Source organism: Narcine bancroftii, unplaced genomic scaffold (genome assembly GCF_036971445.1).
Source record: "Narcine bancroftii isolate sNarBan1 unplaced genomic scaffold, sNarBan1.hap1 Scaffold_254, whole genome shotgun sequence".
Taxonomy (NCBI): Eukaryota; Metazoa; Chordata; class Chondrichthyes; order Torpediniformes; family Narcinidae; genus Narcine; species Narcine bancroftii.
Genome location: NW_027211989.1, coordinates 292,434 through 313,554, shown reverse-complemented (window position 1 = coordinate 313,554; position 21,121 = coordinate 292,434). Strand labels below are relative to the sequence as shown.

General features: G+C 47.1%; 1 long non-coding RNA gene across 1 annotated transcript in view; it reads right to left on the bottom strand.

The window, feature by feature from the left end:
* Window positions 1-20,586, bottom strand: part of LOC138750761 (uncharacterized) — a 54,924-nt gene extending 34,338 nt beyond the window's left edge. Inside the window, exon 1 of the long non-coding RNA XR_011349494.1 lies at window positions 20,345-20,586. This is a non-coding gene — a long non-coding RNA (uncharacterized lncRNA). The remainder of the gene's footprint in view (window positions 1-20,344) is intronic.
* Between the last annotated feature and the right edge of the window lie 535 nt (window positions 20,587-21,121).

Sequence of the window (21,121 nt, the reverse complement as noted above, 5' to 3'; positions counted from 1 at the left end):
TCCTTTCTCCTCCAGACAGCACGAACTTTAAAGTAGCTGGGAACAACATGCATATTCGACTTTTTTGTCTCAATATTTCCATGGCCTGTTCGAACTCTTTACTGTGTTTTAGCAGTGCAGAGCTTAGGTCAGGAAAGAACATCAGTCTTCTCCCCTCCCCCCCCCCCCCCCCAGAATTCCACCGGCCCCTTGACCTGGTCATCGGTGCCCTAACACTGTTTCCCAGTCTCAGCTACTGATGAACCATATCAGAACCAGTCACGGTCATTGATTTGGGGTGGGGCGGGGACCAATTATCCGATGGGCCCTTTTTAAAGCTAGGGTACCTCTGAATCATTCTCTCCCCAACACCTCAGGGATCCATTGTTGGAAGAACTGTACCAGGTCCTTCCCCTCCTTCAGGCCCAATAGTCTGATATTTTTAGGCCAATTATACTTTTCTGAGTATTCCAACTTATCTATCAGTTGCTTTTTTTCTGCGACCAAAATGTCAGCTGTGTTCTCCAGTTTCTCTGGCCTGTCCTGTCCATCTTGTCTTCCAGGGTCCCGACTTGATTCTTCAAGGTCCCGATTGGAGCTGGCAGGTTGAGCAGGTCTTTGGAGACTTGTTTCAGCCTGTTGTCCAGACCGCTGATCTGGGTTGCCAGCGACCATACCGCTGTCAGGATATCTTTATATGTCGCAGGCTTCACCGCAATGCCCTCTGCGCTAGGCCCCGCCCTGGCTGGTCCCGCTCCTCAGTCGCCTGCCTCCTGCTCTCTTGCCCATGTTGCCTCCAAAGATTTTATTTGGGTCAATTTTCCCTGTTTTGAAGCTCTTTGGGGCATGTCCTCCCAGCTTCATGGAGTTAATGTGCCTGTATTGTTTGGAGTGTTACCATAGTGACAGTGATGTCATATGTCATAATCTCCGCCCAGACGAAGAGCTGCACCTCATTCTGTGACGAACCATGAAGGAGACGTGAATTCGAGATAATTTTCTTTGAAATTGGCTTATTTCTTCTTATATATCTCTTTAAAATTAAATATTGTTATATCTTTAAATACAGTATATGCTTTGTTTATTAATTTTTATGAAAATCTTAATGCAAAGTTATGCAAAATGTTTATTCATTTTATCAATGAATTAAAGCTACATTAAGCTGCATCTACAACATTTGGTTTATTGGGTTAATAAGATTACTATTTGTACTATTACTATTTGGAATATTGTCCCTCAGTTTCCTAGAAAACGACACGTTTTGAAATTGGGAAACACTAAAAGAACTTGGAAAGTGTCGTCTATAGCGTGTAAGTAAACTTACATAGAGCAGAGTAGACGTGTACACAGGCACACACAGGGCAGAGCACCTCTGTTAGGAGGTTCACACGGGGCAGAGTATGGATGTATGTGGGCTCACACAAGATAGAGTACGTGGGCTCACAGGGCAGAGGACGTAGGCTCACACAGGGCAGAGCACACGTGTACGCAGGCTCACACAGGATAGAGTAAATGGGCTCAAAGGTCAGAGGATGCAGGCTCACACAGGTCAGTGAATGAAGTCTCACACAGGGCAGAGTATGCCTGTTGGCAGCGTACGGATTTATGCAGGCTCACAAAGAGCAGTGTACGTGTGTATGCAGGCTCACACAAGGCAGCGTACGATGTATGCAGGCTCAAAAGGGCAGTATACGTGTGTATACAGGCTCACACAAGGCAGAGTATGCACATATGCACGTTAACACAGGGCAGTGTACTTGTGTACGCAGGCTCACACACGGCAGAGTATGCATGTATCCATGCTCACACAAGGGATTCTATGTGTGTATGCAGGCTCACATAAGGCAGTGTACATGTGTATGCAGGCTCACAAAAGACAGTGTACATGTGAAATCAGGCTCACATAGGGCAGTGTACGTGTGAACAAAGGCTCATACAGCGGAGGGTATGTGTGTACACAGGCTCACACAGGGGAGTGTACGTCGGTACAGAGGCTCATACAGGTGAGTGTACGTGTATATGCAGGCTCATAGAGGGGAGTATATGTGTATACACAGGTCATACGGGGAGTGTATGTGTACATGAGTCATAAAGGGGTGTGTATGTGTGTACACAGGCTCACACAGGTGATTGTACATGTGTACAGGGGTTCACAGGAGTGTATATGTATACAAGAGTCATACAGGGGAGTGAACATATGTACACAGGCTCATAGAGTGGGTATATGTATACACAGTCTGTTAGAGAGGGGGTGTACTTGTGTACACAGGTTCATAGAGGGGGGTGTACATGTGTAAACAGGCTCATACAGGGGAGTGTACACAGGCACATACACTGGAGTGTACGTGTGTACAGGCTCATACACAGGAGTGTACGTGTGTACACGGTCATAGAGGGGCATGTAGATGAGAACACAGGCTCACAGGAGTGTAGGTGTGTACAAATAGTCACACAGGGGAGCGACGTGTGTGCACATGCTCACAGGGGAGTGTATATGTGTACATAGGCCCATACAGGGGATTATACAAGTGTACACTGGCTAACACATGAGTGTACTGTGGTGAATGTTTGCCAAGCTGCCCGTCTCCCTCCTCTGGTGAGCTTTGCTGTACTAACATTGGCTGTGTATTATCTCTACTGTTAAGGACACTCCTCTTGAATATAACTGCATATGTATCTATTGTCTTTCATTATTGTACCATGAGTTTCTGCTAATAAAAGCCATGATTATTGTTTGACCCGATCGTCTTTGTCTACTTCATCAACTGGCACTTCAATTTTATTAGCAGAAATGGATGCAGCCCTCAAGCCAGAGTGGCTGATAATCGACCAGTCTGCACCGAGGGCCAGAGAAATTTTCAACCACTGGATTGCTTGTTTTGATTACTACATGGCTCGAAACAACGTGGTCAATGAGGTGATACAGTGGGACCACCTGAACTCTCTGATGGGTGAGGTCCCTTTCACCGTAACGCAAGGAGCTACCACTCTGGCTATATCCCGGGAACGTCTGACTGCTTACTATGCAGTGCCACGGAATGTGGTGCTTGCTCGACACCAGTTGCTGACTAGACGCCAGAAACCCGGGGAAAGTGATGCTGCCTATGCACTGGCTCTTGACTCACTGGCAAATGAATGTGATGTCAGGCAGTCAATGTGCAACAGCACTGCAATGCCTTGAAACTGGATGCTTTAGTCAACGGGATTGACTCCAGTTACATCCGACAGAGGCTGCTGGAGATGGAGTTCTTAACCTACGACCGGGCAGTCGCTCTAGCCAAAACACTGAGAAGTGCCAATTAAAGCTGATATTGCCAAAGATGCACTCTTGTCCATTGACGAGGATGTTCCATTCCAAGTGGAAACTGATGCCTCAGATTGTGCCTTGGCAGGAACCCTTAATCAAAAGGGCTGACCGGTGGCATTCTTCTCCCACACGTTACGTGGACCTGAACTTAAACATCCTGCTATTGAAAAAGAAGCCCCAGGCTATTATTGAAGCTGTTCACTACTGGAGACACTTTCTAGCCGGCAGAAAATTTACTCTTGTCACCGATCAGAAATCTGTAGCCTACATGTTTAGTACTAAACACAAAAGTTAAAATTAAGAACGATAAGATGGCACGCTGGCGAATAGAACTCTCAACTTATAATTATGAGATCCAGTACAGACCAGGCAGGTTAAATAATCCCTCTGATGCATTGTCTCGATCTGCTACTGGTGCTCAGCTGGAGGGGCTAAAAGAGATCCATAGCAGACTGTGCCACCCAGGAGTCACGAGATTTTTCCACTACTTAAAGGCTAACAACCTTCCTTACTCTCTGGAAGAAGTCAGGAAACTGACTAAAAGCTGTCCTGTTTGCACAGAATGCAATACTTCAAAGCTCTGGAGGCCACTCTCATCAAGACAACCCGACCTTTTGAGAGGATTAGCTTAGATTTTAAAGGACCGTTAACTTCCAACAACAAAAATGTATATTTCCTTACTGTAATTGATGAATATTCCAGGTTTCCCTTTGCAATACCCTGCCTTGACGTCTCGTCAGCATCTGTCATTAAATCACTTGACAGAATTTTCAGCATTTTTCATTTTCCCAATTGCATTCATACCAATAGAGGTTCAGCATTCATGAGCGCTGAACTGCGGCGAGCACTGCTATGTAAAGGAATTGCTATCAGCCATACCACGAGCTACAACCCGCAATGCAATGGGCAGGTTGAAAGGGCTAATGCTACAGTCTGGAAGACTGTTAATCTTGCTTTAAAAACACATGGTTACCCTGTTACCTGGTGGCAGGAGGTGCTGCCTGAGGCACTACATTCTATTTGGTCTTTATTGTGTACTGCAACAAATCAAACACCTCATGAATGTATGTTTGCCTTTCCTAAGAAATCAGGAACTGTTTATCTGAGCCTGGGACCGTGCTGCTGAAGAGCCACGCGCGTAAAACAGACCCTCTAGTCCAACCAGTTCAACTACTGCATACTAACCCCAACTTTTCTTTCTTTGGCTTGGCTTCACGGACGAAGATTATTGGAGGGGTAATGTCCACGTCAGCTGCAGGCTCGTTTGTGGCTGACAAGTCCGATGCGGGACAGGCAGACACGGTTGCAGTGGTTGCAAGGGAAAATTGGTTGGTTGTGGTTGGGTGTTGGGTTTTTCCTCCTTTGTCTTTTGTCAGTGAGGTGGGCTCTGCGGTCTTCTTCAAAGGAGGTTGCTGCCTGCCGAACTGTGAGGCGCCAAGATGCACGGTTTGAGGCGATATCAGCCCACTGGCGGTGGTCAATGTGGCAGGCACCAAGAGATTTTTTTTAGGCAGTCCTTGTATCTCTTTTTTGGTGCACCTCTATCTCGGTGGCCAGTGGAGAGCTCGCCATATAACACGATCTTGGGAAGGCGATGGTCCTCCATTCTGGAGACGTGACCTACCCAACGCAGTTGGATCTTCAGCAGCGTGGATTCGATGCTGTCGGCCTCTGCCATCTCGAGTACTTCGATGTTGGTGATGAAGTCGCTCCAATGAATGTTGAGGATGGAGCGGAGACAACGCTGGTGGAAGCGTTCTAGGAGCCGTAGGTGATGCCGGTAGAGGACCCATGATTCGGAGCCATACCCACATACCCACAACCCCAACTATGCTCATGTTAGATTCCCAGACAGGAGTACTGACACTGTACCCCTAAGAAATCTGGCCTTGCCTGGTTCGCCCCTTCCTCGCTCAGAGTGAGCCTAAAAGGTTGGGCTCACCCCTTCAGCCTGTGACCCCTAGTCAGCTTTCAGATGGCCATGCTGAGGCTCCATTGCCTCCCGCTGGCGATTCTGGAGCGGGTCCAGAAGTCATTCCTTCCCACACTACTGACACAGGACCAGTACCAGTTCCCAACGTTGCAAAGGAGCCACCTGTTTTGAGATGAAGCACCAGAATTTGTAAACAACCTGATAGGCTGACATGTTCATAAAACATCTCATTATATTTCAGTTGCTTGCTAGATACTGGCCTATTTAGGCTGTTAGAGTATCTCAAGGCCAAACATGGTTTCCATGTATCGCTTGCTTCAGTCTTTCCTAGCAGCTGTCCTTTTGATTTTAACCCTTCTTCTGCCAGGGGGAGACTGTGGAGAATGTCTGCCAAGCTGCCTGTCTCCCCTCTGGCGAGCCTTGGCTGTGCATTATCTCTACTGTTAAGGACACTCCCCTTGGATATAACTGTAAATGCACCTATTGTCTTTCATTATTGTACCATGAGTTTCTGCTAATAAGAGCCATGATTATTGTTTGACCACATCGTCTTTGTCTTCTTAATCAACTGGCACTTCATATACGTATGTACACTGGCTAACACAGGAGTGTACGTGTGTACACAGGCTCATACTGGGGAGTGTACGTGTGTACACAGGCTCATACAGGGAGGTATGCATGTACAGGCTCATATGGAGGAGCGTACATCTGTACACAGGCTCATAGAGGGGAGGGTATGTGTGTAGACAGGCTCATAGAGGGGAGAGTACATGTATACAGAGGCTCACACAGGGGAATGTACATGTGTGCACAGGCTCACAAAGGGGAGTATGCATGTACACATGCCATAAAGGGGAGTGTACATTTGTGTAAGTGTAAATGTAACTGTATACACAGGCTCACACAGGGGAGTATACGTGTGTACATAGACTCAAATTTGGGAGTATACGTTTGTACACATGCTCATTCAGGGGAGGGTACTTGTGTATACAGGCTCACATAGAAAAGTGTATGTGTGTATGCAGGCTCATACAGGGAGTGTATGTGTGTACACAGGCTCATATAGGGGAGTATGCATGTTCACAGGGCTGATACAGGGGAGTGTACATGTGTAAACAGGCTCATTGAGAGGGGGTGTACATGTGTTTACAATCTCATACATGATAGTGTACATGTGTACACAGGCCCATACATGCGAGTGTACTTGTGTATGCAGCCTCATACAGGGGAGTGTACGTGTGTACAAAGACTCATACACGGGAGTACATGTGTGTACACAGGCTCATACAGGGGAGTATGTGTGTAAACAAGCTCACACTGGATTGTTCGTGTGTACACAGTCTCAGAGCGGAGTGTATGTGTGTTTACATGCTCATACAGGGGAGTGTAAGTAAGTACACTGGCTAACATGGGATTGCATGTATGTACACAGGGTAATACAGGGGAGTGTACGTGTGTACCCAAGCTCACAAGGTGAGAGAACATGTGTATGCAAACTCATACAGGGAAGTGTATGTGTGTACGTAGGCTCATACAGGGGAGTGAATGTGTGTACACAGGCTCATACAGGGGAGTGTTCATGTGTACACAAGCTCATACAGGGTAGTGTACATGTGTATGCAGGCTCATACAGGGGATTGCATGTGTGTATGCAGGCTCACAGTTTGGCGGGCAGCAACCTCCTTTGAAGAAGACCGCAGAGCCTACCTCACTGACAAAAGGCAAAGGAGGAAAAACCCAACACCCAACCCCAACCAACCAATTTTCCCCTGCAACCGCTGCAATCGTGTCTGCCTGTCCCGCATCAGACGTCAGCCACAAACGAGCCTGCAGCTGACGTGGACTTTTTACCCCCTCCATAAATCTTCGTCCGCGAAGCCAAGCCAAAGAAGATGCAGGCTCATACAGAGGAGTATATGTGTGTACACAGTGTCATACAGGGGCATGTATGTGTGTACACAGTGTCATACAGAGGCATGTATGTGTGTACATAAGCTCACACAGGTGAATGTAGATGTGTATAGAGGCTCAAAGACAGGAGTGTCGTGTGTACAAGGGTCATAGAGCAAACTGTACGTGTGTACACAGGCTGACATATGGGAGTGTACATGTGTACACAGTATCACATTGAAGTGTACATGTGTACATAGACATACTGGGGAGTGTAGGTGTGTATGCAACATACACAGGAGTGTACATCTGTGCACAGGGTCATACAAGAGAGTGTATGTGTTTACACAGGCTCACGAAGGGTAGTGTACATGTATACACCAGTTCACACAGGGCAGCGTAAATGTGTACACAGGCTCATACATGGGAGTGTACTTGTGTATGCATCCTTATACAGGAGAGTGTTCCTGTGAACACAGGCTTACACAGGGGAGTGTTCATGTATATTAAGTCTCATACAGAGGGGAGTACATGTGGATGCAGGGTCACAGAGGGGAGTGTACATGTGTACACAAGCTTACATAGGAGTATACATGTGAATGCAGGCTCAGACAGGAGAGTGTACATGTGTACACATGGTCACACATAGGAGAGTATGTGTGTATATAGACTCATACAGGTGAGTGTACGTAGGCTCACACAGTGTACCTGTGTATGCAGGGTCATACAGGGCAGAGTATGTGTACATGTGGGCTCATACAGAGGAGTATGCATGTTCACAGGCTGATGCAGGGTAGTGTACACATGTACACCCCCTCATACAGGGGAGTGTACATGTGTACTCAGGCTGATAGAGGGGGTGTACATAAGTTCCTACAGGATAGTGTACGTGAGTATACAGGCTCATAATGGGGAGTGTAGGTGTGTACACAGACTCACACAGTGGAGTGCATGTGTGTACATAGGTTTATAAAGGGGACAATGCATGTAAACAGGCTCACATGGGAGTGTTCAGGTGTACACAGTCTCATACCATGGAGAGTACATGTGTTTGCAGGCTCATACAGAGGACTGTAAATATGTACACTGGCTAACACGGAATTGTACATGTGTACACAGCCTCATTTGGGGAGTGCATGTGTGTTTACAGGCTCATATAGGGGAGTATGCATGTTCACAGGCTGATGCAGGGTAGTGTACATGTGTACAGAGCCTCATACAGGGGAGTGTACATGTCAACAGGCTCATTGAGAGGGGGTGTACATGTGTACACAAGCTCATAAAGGGTAGTGTACATGTGCATGCAGGCCCATACACATGAGTGTACATGTGTATGCAGTCTCTTAAAGGGGAGTGCATGTGTGTACACAGGCTCATACAGAGGAGTATATGTGTGTAGCCAGTGTCATATTGGGGTGTGTATGTATGTACACAGCCTCATACAGGTGAGTGCAGATGTGTACACAGGCTCATTGAAGGGGTGTACATGTGTAGGCAGGTTCATTGAGAGGGGGTGTACATGTGTCCACAAGCTCATATAGGGTAGTGTACATGTGTACGCAGGCCCATAGATGCAAGTGTACATGTGTATACAGCCTCATACAGGGGAGAATATGTGTGTACACAGGCTCATACAGGGGAGTACATGTGTGTACACAGATTCATACTGGGGAGTATGCATGTAAACAGGCTCACATGGGATTGTTCGTGTGTACACAGTCTCATAGAGAGGAGTGTACATGTATTCACATGCTCATACAGGGGAGTGTAAGTAAGTACACTGGCTAACATGGGATTGTATATATGTACACAGTGGAGTGTACATTTGTACTCAAGCTCACACAGGTGAGTGTATGTGTGTACACAGTGTCATACTGGGGCATGTATTTGTGTACACAAGCTCACACAGGTGAGTGTAGATGTATACAGAGGCTCAAAGGGGAGTGTACATGTGTTCAAGGGTCATATAGCAGACTGTACGTGTGTACACAGGATCACATGGGAGAGTACATGTGTACATAGACAGACTGGGGAGTGTACGTGTGTATGCACCTCATACAGGGGAGTGTACATGTGTGCACAGGGTCATACAGGAGAGTGTATGTGTGTATACAGGCTCAGGCAGTGTTTGTGTACACAGGTTCACACAGGAGAGTGTACATATGTACACAGGCTAACACAGGGGGGTGTATGTGTGTACACAGGCTCACAAATGGGAGAGTATGTGCTTTTACAGACTCATACAGGGGGGTGTACATATGCTCACACAGTGTACCTGTGTATGCAGGGTCATACAGGGCAGAGTTCATGTGCATGTGGGCTCAAACAAGGGAGTATGCATGCTCACAGGCTCACACAGGGGAGTGTACATATGTACACAGGCTCATAAAGGGAAGTGTAAGCACATACTCAAGTTCATACAGAGGAGTGTACATTTATACACAGGATCACACAGGGCAGTGTATATGTGTAGACAGGATCACACCAGGCAGTGTATGCATGTACACAGGCTCATACAGGGGAGTGTATGTGTGTACACAGACACAGAGGGGAGTGTACATGTGTATACAGACACACAGTGAGTGTATGAATGTACACAGGCTCATACAGGGGAGTGTATATGTGTACACAGGCTCACAGAGGGGAGTGTACATAGGCTCATACAGGGAGTGTAGGTGTGTACACAGGCTAACACAGTGGAATGTACATGTATACAGAGGCTCGCACAGGGGAGTATATATGTGTACACAGGCATAGAGGGACTGTATGTATGTACACAAGCTCATACAGGGGAGTATACGTGTGTACACTGGATCACACTGGGCAGTGTATGCATGTACACAGACTCGTACAGGGGAGTGTATGTGTGTACACAGGCACAAACAGGATGGTGTACATGTGTATACAAACACATAGTGGAGTGTATGCATGTACACAGGCTCATACAGGGGAGTGTATATGTGTACACAGGTTAACACAGGGGAGTGTAAGTGTGTACATTGGCTCATACAGGGAGTGTAGGTGTGAACTCAGGCTTACACAGGGGATTGTACGTGTGTAGACAGGCTCACACAGGGGAGAATATGTATGTACTCAGGCTCAGACAGGGAAGTGTACGTGTGTACGCAGGCTCATATAGGGCAATGTACGTGTGTATGTGGGCTCATACATGGGAGTGCATGTATGTACACAGCTCATACAGGGGAGTATGATTGTTCACAGGCTGATACAGTGTAGTGTACATGTGTACACAGTCTAATACAGGGGAGAGTACATGTTTACACAGGCTCAAAGTGGGGGTGTACAAGTGTACATAAGTTCCTACGGAGTAGTATACATGTGTACACAGCCTCATAGAGAGGGGAGTATGTATGTACACAAGCTCACATAGGAGAGTATACATTTGTACACAGGCTCACACAGGGGAGTATACGTGAGCACACTGGCTCACATAGGGAAATGTACTTGTGTACACAGGCTAAGACAGGGGAGTGCATGTGTGTATGCGCAGGCTCATACAGGGCAATGTACATGTATATGTGGGTTCATACATTGTAGGATACATATGTACACAGCCTCATACAGGGGAGTGTACATGTTCATGAATACACAGCCTCATAGACTGGGTTCTACAAGTGTCCATGTTCCTACAGGGTAGTGTATATGTGTATACAGGCCAATACATTTGAGTGTACATGTGTGTGTGCAGCGTTCTACAGGGGAGTGTACATGTGTACACAGGCTCATACAGGTGAGTGTAGATGTGTACACAGGCTCATTAAGGAGGGTGTACTTGTGTACACAAGCTCATACAGCGTAGTGTGTATGCAGGCCCATACACACGAGTGTATGTGTGTATGCATGCTCATACAGGTTAATGTATGTGTGTAAACAGGCACATACAGGGGAGAGTACATGTGTACATACAGCAGACTGTACTTGTGTACACGCTGGCATATGGGAGTGTACATGTGTGCACAGGATCACACAGGGGAATGTACATGAGTACATAGACGTACTGGGGAGTGTACGTGTGTATGCAGCTCATACAGGGGAGTGTACGTGTGTATACAGTGTCATACAGAGGAGTGTTTGTGTATACACAGGCTTACACAGGGGTGTGTTCGTGTATATGCAGGCTCACACGGGAGTGTAAATGTTTACACAGGCTCATAAACGGGAGTGTATGTGTATATGCAGCCTTATATAGCGGAGTGTTCCTGTGAACACAGGCTTACATTGCGGAGTTTTCATGTATACAGAGTTATACAGGGGAGTGTACATGTGCATGGAGGCTCATACAGGGAAGTGAACATGAGTACGTAGGCTTATACAGGAGAGTGTATGTGTTTACACAGGCTAATATAGGGGAGTATCCATGTTCACAGGGCTGAAACAGGGGAGTTTTCATGTGTACAGAGCCTCATACAAAGGGGAGTGTGCATGGTACACAGGCTCATTGAGGGGGTGTTCAGGTGTACACAGGCTCATTGAGGGGGGTGTACGTGTACACAAGCTCATACAGTGTAGTGTGTATGCATGTCCATACACGTGAGTGTACATGTGTATGCATGCTCATAGAAGGGAATGTACATGTGTTCACAGGCTCAGACAGGAGAGTGTACAAGTGTAGACAGGCTCACACTGGGCAGAGTACATGTGTGCACAGACTCATACAGATATGTGTACATGTGTATGTAGGTTCATACAGGGAAGTGTATTTGTGTACTTAGGCTCATATAGGTGAGTATGATGTTCACAGGGCTGATACAGGAGAGTGTACATGAGTACAGAGCCTCATACAGGGGAGTGTACTTTTTTACATAGGCACATTGAGGGTAGTGTAAATGTATACATAGGCCCATACAAGCGAGTATTCGTTTATATGTGCAGCATCATGCAGGGGAGTGTACATGTGTACAAAGGCTCATACAGGGGAGTGCATGTGTGTACACAGCTTCATACAGGGCAGTATGCATGTAAACAGTCTCACACAGGGGAGTGTAGGTGTGTAGACAGGCTCACACAGGGGAGTATGCATGTACACAGGCCATAATGGGGAGTGTACATTTGTAGACAGGCTCATACAGAGGAGTGTAATTCTGTACACAGGCTCATACAGGGGAGTGGATGTGTGTAGACAGGCTCACATTTGAGAGTGTATGTTTGTAAACAAACTCATTCAGTGGAAGGTACATGTGTATAAAGGCTTAAACAGGGGAGTGAATATTTGTACACAGGCTCACACAGGGGAGTGTACATGTGTATACAGGCTCATAAAGGGAAGTGTATGCACTTACTCAGGCTTATACAGGGGAGTGTGCATGTGCACGCAGGCTCATACAGGATATTGTATGTTTGTACACAGGCATGCAGGGGAGTGTATTCATGTACACAGGCTCATACAGGGGAGCGTACATGTGTATACAGGATCAGACAGGCAGTGTATGCATGTACACAGGAACACACAGGGGAGTGTATGTGTGTATACAGGCTCACACAGGGGAGTGTGCATGTGCACATAGGCTCATACAGGGAGTATAGGTGTGTACACAGGCTCATACAGGGGAGTGTACATGTGTACACATGCTGATACAGGGGAGTGAATGAGTATATACAGGCTCACACAGGGGAGTATATATGTGTGTGCAGTGTCATACAGGGGCATATATGTGTGTACACAGGCTCATTGAGGGTGTGTACATGTTAGACAGGCTCATTGAGGAGGGTGTACTTGTGTAGACAAGCTAATAGAGCGTAGTGTGTATGCAGGCCCATACACGCGAGTGTATGCATGCTCATACAGGCGAATGTATGTGTGTAAACAGGCTCATACAGGTGAGAGTACATGTGTACATACAGCAGACTGTACGTGTGTACACTGGCTGACATATGGGAGTGTACATGTGTGCACAGGATCACACAGGGGAGTGTACATGAGTACATAGACATACTGGGGAGTGTACGTGTGTATGCAGCTCATACAGGGGAGTGTTTGTGTGTACACAGGCTCACACATGGGTGTGTTCATATGTACGCAAGCTCACATGGGTGTGTAAATGTTTACACAGGCTCATACATGGGAGTGTATGTGTATATGCAGCCTTATATAGCAGAGTGTTCCTGTGAACACAGGCTTACACTGTGGAGTTTTCATGTACACAGAGTCATACAGGGGAGTGTATGTGTGTACTCAAGTTCACACAGGTGAGTGTATGTATGCATGCAGGCTCATACAGGGAATTGAACGTGAGTATGTAGACTCATACAGGGGAGTGTATGTGTTTACACAGGCTAATATAGGGGAGTATGCATGTTCACAGGGCTGATACAGGGGAGTTTACATGTGTACAGAATCTCATACAGGGGAGTGTGCATGCGTACACAAGCTCATAGGGGGGTCTACTTGTGTACACAAGCTCATAGAGAGTAGTGTACATGTATACTCAGGCCCATACACGTGACTGTACGTGTGTGTGTGCAGCATCATACAGGGGAGTGTACATGTGTACACAGGCTCATACAGGGGAGTGCATGTGTATGCACAGGTTCATACAGGGGAGTATGCATGTAACAGTCTCACACAGGGGAGTGTACATTTATACATAGGCACATAGAGGGAGGTGTACATGTGTACACATCCTCATACAGGGTAGTGCATGTGTGTATGCAGGCCCATACATGTGAGTGTACGTGTGTATGCTGGCTCATACAGGGGAGGGTATGTTTACGCAGCCTCACACAGGCGAATGTACATGTGCACACATGCTCATTGAGAGGGGTGTACGTGCACACAACCTCATACAATGTAGTGTGTACGCAGGTCCATACACGCGAGTGTACATGTGTATGCATGCTCATACAGGGGAATGTACATGTGTAAACAGGCTCATACAAGGGAGATTATGTGTGTACACAGGCTCAGACAGGAGAGTGTATGTGTGTTCACAGGCTCACACAAGGCAGAGTACATGTGTGCACAGACTCATACAGAGGAGTGTATGTAGGTTCATACCGGGAAGTGTATTTGTGTACACAGGCTCATATAGGTGAGTATGATGTTTACAGGGCTGATACAGGAGAGTGTACATGTGTACAGAGCCTCATACAGGGGAGTGTACATTTATACATAGACACATAGAAGGGGGGTGTATATGTGTACACAAACTCATAGAGGGTAGTGTATGTGTATACGCAGGTCCATACATGTGACTGTATGTGTATGTGTGCAGCTTCATACAGGGGAGTATGAGCGTTAACAGGCTCACGCAGGTGAGTGTACGTGTGTATGCAGGCTCATATAAAGGGGTGTACGTGTGTACATAGGCACATAAAGGGAAGTGTATGTTTACACAGGCTCATATATGTGAGTATGCATGTTCACAGGGTGGATACAGGTGAGTGTACATGTGTTCAGAGCCTCATACAGGGGAGTGTGCATGTGTACACAGGCTCATAGAGGGGGGTATACTTGTGTACACAAGCTCATAGAGAGTAGTGTACGTGTATACTCAGGCCCATACACGCGACTGTACATGTGTGTGTGTGCAGCATCATACAGGAGTGTGCATGTGTGTATACAGGTTCATACAGGGGAGTATGCATGTAAACAGTCTCACACAGGGGTGTATGCATGTACACAGGCTATAAAGGGGAGTGTACATTTGTAGACAGGCTCATACAGGGGAGTGTAATTGTATACACAGGCTCACACAGGAGAGTGTACGTGTGTAGAAAGGCTCACATTTGAGAGTGTATGTTTGTACACAGGCTCATTCAGTGGAAGGTACATGTGTATAAAGGCTCAAACAGGGGAGTGTATATTTGTACACAGGCTCACACAGGGGAATGTACGTGTGTAGACAGGCTCATATTTGAGAGTGTATGTTTGTAAACAGGCTCATTCAGTGGAATGTACATGTGTATAAAGGCTCAAACAGGGGATGTATATTTTTACACAGGCTCACACAGGGGAGTGTACATAGGCTCATAAAGAGAAGTGTATGCACTTACTCAGGCTCATACAGGGGAGTATGCATGCGCACGCAGGCTCATACAGGGTATTGTATGTGTGTACACAGGCATACAGGGGAGTGTATTCATGTACACAGGCTCATACAGGGGAATGTACATGTGCACATAGGCTCAGACAGAGCAGTGTATGCGTGTACACAGGAACACACAGGGGAGTGTATGTGTGTATATAGGCTCACACAGGGAGTAGGTGTGAACTCAGGCTTACACAGAGTGTATGTGTGTAGACAGGCTCACACAGGGGAGAGTTCATATGTACTCAGGCTCAGACAGGGGAGTGTACATGTGTACGCAGGCTCATACATGGCAATGTACATGTGTATGTGGGCTCAAACATAGGAGTGCATGTATGTACACAGCCTCATACAGGGGAGTGTACATGTTTACACAGACTCAAAGTGTGGGTGTACGTGTACACTAGTTCATACGGAGTAGTGTACATGTGTACACAGCCTCATAGAGAGGGGAGTATGTATGTACACAGGCTCACATAGCCAAGTGTACATTTGTACACAGGCTCACACAGGGGAATGTAAGTGTGTACACAGTCTAAGACAGAGGAGTGTACATGTGTATGCAGGCTCATACAGGGCAATAAACATGTATATGTGTGCTCATACAGTGTAGTGTACATGTGTACAGCCTCATACAGGAAAGTGTACATGTATACACAGGCTCATAGAGGGGGTTGTACATGTGTACGTTCCTACAGGGTAGTGTACGTGTGTATACAGGCTCATAGCGTGGAGTGTACATGTGTACACAAACTCATAGAGGGTAGTGTAAGTGTATAAGCAGGCCCACACATGTGAGTGTACATGTGTGTGTGCAGCATTCTACAGGGGAGTGACATGTGTACACAGGCTCATACAGGGGATTGCAGGTGTATACACAGGCTTACACAGGGGAGTGTATGTTGGTACAGAATCACATTTGGGAGTGTATATTTGTACACAGGCTCATGCACTAGAGGGTACATATGTATAAGGCTCAAATAGGGAGTGTATGTTTGTACACAGGCTCACACAGGGGAATTAATGTGTGTATACAGGCTCATAGAGGGGAGTGTATGTACATACACATGCTAATACAGGGGAGTGTATGCATGTACCCAGGCTAACACAGGGGAGAATACGTGTGTACACAGGCTCAGACAGGACAGTGTACGAGTATTTACAGGCTCACACAGGGGAGGATACGTGTGTACACTCTTTCATACAGGGGCGCATATGTGTGTACACAGGCTCATACAGGTGAGTGTAGATGTGTAGACAGGCTCATTGAGGGGGTGTACTTGTGTACACAAGCTCATACAGCATAGTGTGTATGCAGGCCCATACATGTGAGTGTACGTGTGCATGAATGCTCATACAGGCAAATGTACATGTGTAAACAGGCTCATACAGTGGAGAGTATGTTTGTACATACACACAGAGGGGAATGTACTTGAGTACATAGTCATACTGGGGAGTGTACATGTGTACGCAGCTCATACAGGGGAGTGTACATGTGTACACAGCATCATACAGAGGAGTGTTTATGTGTACACAGGCTCACACAGGGGAATGTTCGTGTGTACACAGGCTCACACGGGAGTGTTAATATTTTCACAGGCTCATACATGGGAGTGCATGTGTATAAGCAGCCTTATATATTGGAGTGTTCCTATGAACACAGGCTTACACTGTGGAGTTTTCATATATAGAGGGTCATACAGGTGAGTGTACTTGTGTACTCAAGCTCACACGGATGAGTGTATGTGTGCATGCAGGCTCATACAGGGGAGTGTATGTGTTTACACAGGCTAATATAGAGGAGTATGCATGTTCACAAGGCTAATACAGGGAAGTTTACATGTGTACGGAGCCTCATACAGGGGAGTGTGCATGTGTACACAGGCTCATTGAGGGGGTGAACATGTGTACACAGGCTCATTGAGGGGGTGAACATGTGTACATAGGCTCATTGAGGGGGGTGTACGTGTACACAAACTCATACAGCGTAGTGTGTACACATGTCCATACACATGAGTGTACGTGTGTATGCATGGTCATATGGGGGAACGTATATGTGTAATCAAGCTAAGACAAGGGAAAGTACATGTGTACACAGGGTCAGACAGGAGAGTGTATGTGTGTACACAGGCTCACACTGGCTAATGTACATGTGTGCACAGACTCATACAGTTGTGTGTGCATGTGTACGTAGGTTCATACAGGGAAGTGTATTTGTGTACATAGACTCATATAGGTGAGTATGATGTTCACAGGGCTGATACAGGTGAGTGTACATGTGTACAGAGCCTCATACAGGGGAGTGTACATTTATACATAGGCACATAGAGGGGGGGTGTTCATGTGTACACAAGCTCATTGAGGGTAGTGTACATGTATACGCAGGCCCATACACACGACTCTATGTGTGTATGTGCAGCATCATACAGGGGAGTGTGTATACAGGTTCATACAAAGGAGTATGCATGTAAACAGTCTCACACAGGGGAGTGTACGTGTGTACACAGGCTCACACAGGGGAGTGCATGTGTATACACAGGTTTATACAGAGGAGTATGCATGTAAACAGTCTCACACAGGGGAGTGTATGTGTGTACACAGGCTCACACAGGGGAGTATGCATGTACACAGGCCATAATGGGGAGTGTACATTTGTAGACAGGCTCATACAGGGAAGTGCAATTGAGTAGACAGGCTCATACAGGGGAGTGTACATGTGTGGACACTCACATTTGAGAGTGTATGTTTGTAAACAGGCTCATTCAGTGGAAGGTACATGTGTTCATAGGCTCATACAGGGGAGTGTGTGTACACAGGCATACAGGGGAGTGTATTCATGTACACAGGGTCATACATGGGAGTGTACGTGTGTACACAGGATCAGACAGGCAGTGTATGCATGTACACAGGAACACATGGGGGAGTGTATGTGTGTATACAGGCTCACACAGGGGAGTGTACGTGCACACATAGGCTCATACAGGGAGTATAGGTGTGTACACAGGCTCACACAGGGGAGTGTACATGTTTACAAAGGCTCACACAGCAGAGTGTAGGTATGTACACAGGGTCATAAAGGGGAGTGTACATGTGTACCCAAGCTCACACAAGTGAGTGTATGAGTGTATATAGGCTCAAGCAGGGGTCTGTATGTGTCTATGTGGGCTCATTGAGGGGGGTGTACATGTGTAAACAAGCTCATACAGCATAATGTGTATGCCGGCCCATACATGCGAGTCTGTATGCATGCTCATACCAGGCAATGTACATGTGTAAACAGGCTCATACAGGGGAGAGTACATGTGTACAAGGGTCATACAGCGGACTGTATATATGTACACTAGCTGACATATGGGAGTGTACATGTGTGCACAGGATCACACAGGGGAGTGTACATGAGTACACAGACATACTGGGGAGAGTACATGTGTACACAGCTCATACAGGGGAGTGTTCATGTGTACACAGCATCATACAGAGGAGTGTTTTTGTGTACGCAGGCTCACACAGGAGTGTAAATGTTTACACAGGCTCATACAGGGAAGTGTATGTGAGTACATAGGCTCATACAGGGGAGTGTATGTGTTTACACAGGCTAATATAGGGGAGTATACATGTTCACAGGGCTGATACAGGGGAGTTTACATCTTTACAGAGCCTCATAAATGGGACTGTACATGTGTACACATGCTCATACAGGGTAGTGTACGTGTGTATGCAGGCCCATACATGTGAGTGTACGTGTGTATGCTGGCTCATACAGGGGAGGGTATGTTTACGTTACGCAGCCTCACACAGGTGAATGTACATGTGTACACAGGCTCATTGATGGGGTGTACATGTGTACACATGCTCATTGAGGGGGGTGTACATGTACACAACCTCATACAACCTAGTGCGTACGCAGGCCCGTACACGCGAGTGTACGTGTGTATGCATGCTCATACAGGGGAATGTACATGTGTAAACAGGCTCATACAAGGGAGATTACGTGTGTACACAGGCTCAGACAGGAGAGTGTACGTGTGTTCACAGGCTCACACAAGGCAGAGTACATGTGTGCACAGACTCATACAGTGGAGTGTATGTAGGTTCATATCGGGAAGTGCATTTGTGTACACAGGCTCATATAGGTGAGTATGATGTTCACAGGGCTGATACAGGTGAGTGTACATGTGTACAGAGCCTCATACAGGGGAGTGTACATTTATACATAGACACATAGAGGGGGAGTGTACATGTGTACACAAGCTCATAGAGGGTAGTGTACGTGTATACGCAGGCCCATACATGCGACTGTCCGTGTGTGTGTGAGTGTGCAGCTTCATACAGGGGAGTGCACGTGTGTACACAGGCTCATAGAGAGTAATGTACGTGTATACTCAGGCCCATACACGCGAATGTATGTGTGTGTGTGTGCAGCATCATACAGGGGTGTGCATGTGTGTATACAGGTTCATACAGGGGAGTATGCATGTACACAGGCCATAAAGAGGAGTGGACATTTGTAGACAGGCTCATACAGGGGAGTGTAATTGTATACACAGGCTCACACAGGAGAGTGTACGTGTGTAGAAAGGCTCACATTTGAGAGTGTATGTTTGTACACAGGCTCATTCAGTGGCAGGTACATGTGTATAAAGGCTCAAACAGGGGAGTGTATATTTGTACACAGGCTCACACAGGGGAGTGTATGTGTGTACACAGTATCAGACAGGGCAGTGTATGCCTGTACACAGGCACACACAGGGGGAGTGTTATGTGTGTTTACAGGCTCACACAGGGGAGTGTACATGTATATACTGGCCCACACAGCAGAATGTACATGTGCACATAGGCTCATACAGGGAGTATATGTGTGTACTCAAGCTCATGCAGGGGAGTGTACGTATGTACACAGGATCATACAGTGGAATGTTCGTTTGTGTGCAGGCTCACACAGGGGAATGTATGTGAGTAAGAGTGTATGTGTAGACAGGCACACACAGGGGAGAGTACGTCTACTCAGACTCAGACAGGGGTCATACAGGCCAATGTACATGTGTATGTGGACTCATTCTTGGGAGTGCATGTGTGTAGACAGGGTCATACAAGGGAGTGTACGTGTGTCCCAGGCTCATACACTGCTCTCCCTCTAATCCCTCCCCAACGTCACACCGTCCGGCTTCGTAATATACCCGCACAAACCTGACGATCCTCACTCATGTATGACTACATTCCCTCTGTGTGCACTGCGGGTGGTGACGTCATGTTTAGGTCATTCTCCGCACCACTGAAATCCATCTGTTTTTAAATCAAATTAATTTCTAGCTTGATCCTCTGGTTACACGTTGGGTTGGCTGCGCTCTGGGCCAGCGTGGAAGGTGACGGCGCGTTAGACCCACGTGATCCAGACATCCCACAATGCACCCACACCCTCAACGCAGGTTCAAGGGCGACGTTTACATGATGCAGACCGAGCTGCTTGAGCAGGTCGTCCCGCGTTGCCCTTCTGATTGGTTGGAGGTACGCGATTGGCCGACCGGCTGGTGATTGGCGTATCCAGCTCTCCCCTGCCTTTCCTCTGCGGTGACGTAATGTAGAAGCATGCAGCGATTGGCTGGCATATGGCCATCTGGACCGCTTTGGTCATTGACGGAGTGTCAAATTACAACCCCAAGAGGGCGGCGGCGCCGGGCATAGGATCGTAATTCCAATCGGTGTGACGCAACGGGGCGTTGCATTGGACTACAGTTCCCGGTGTGCCCGCGCCCTTTCCACAAAATAGCGGATATGCCGGGACCATGCCAGAGGACGGTGGAGCTCGGGCATGCTTGGATTGTAGTCCATATAGGTAGGCCTCAGCGATGTGGAACATTTTGCCTATGTACCAGAGGGCCCCGCGCCCCTGCCACAAGATGACGGAGCGGCGGGGGCCGTGGCAGTGGATGGTCTAGCCCGAGACGCGGGGCATGACGGGCTTGA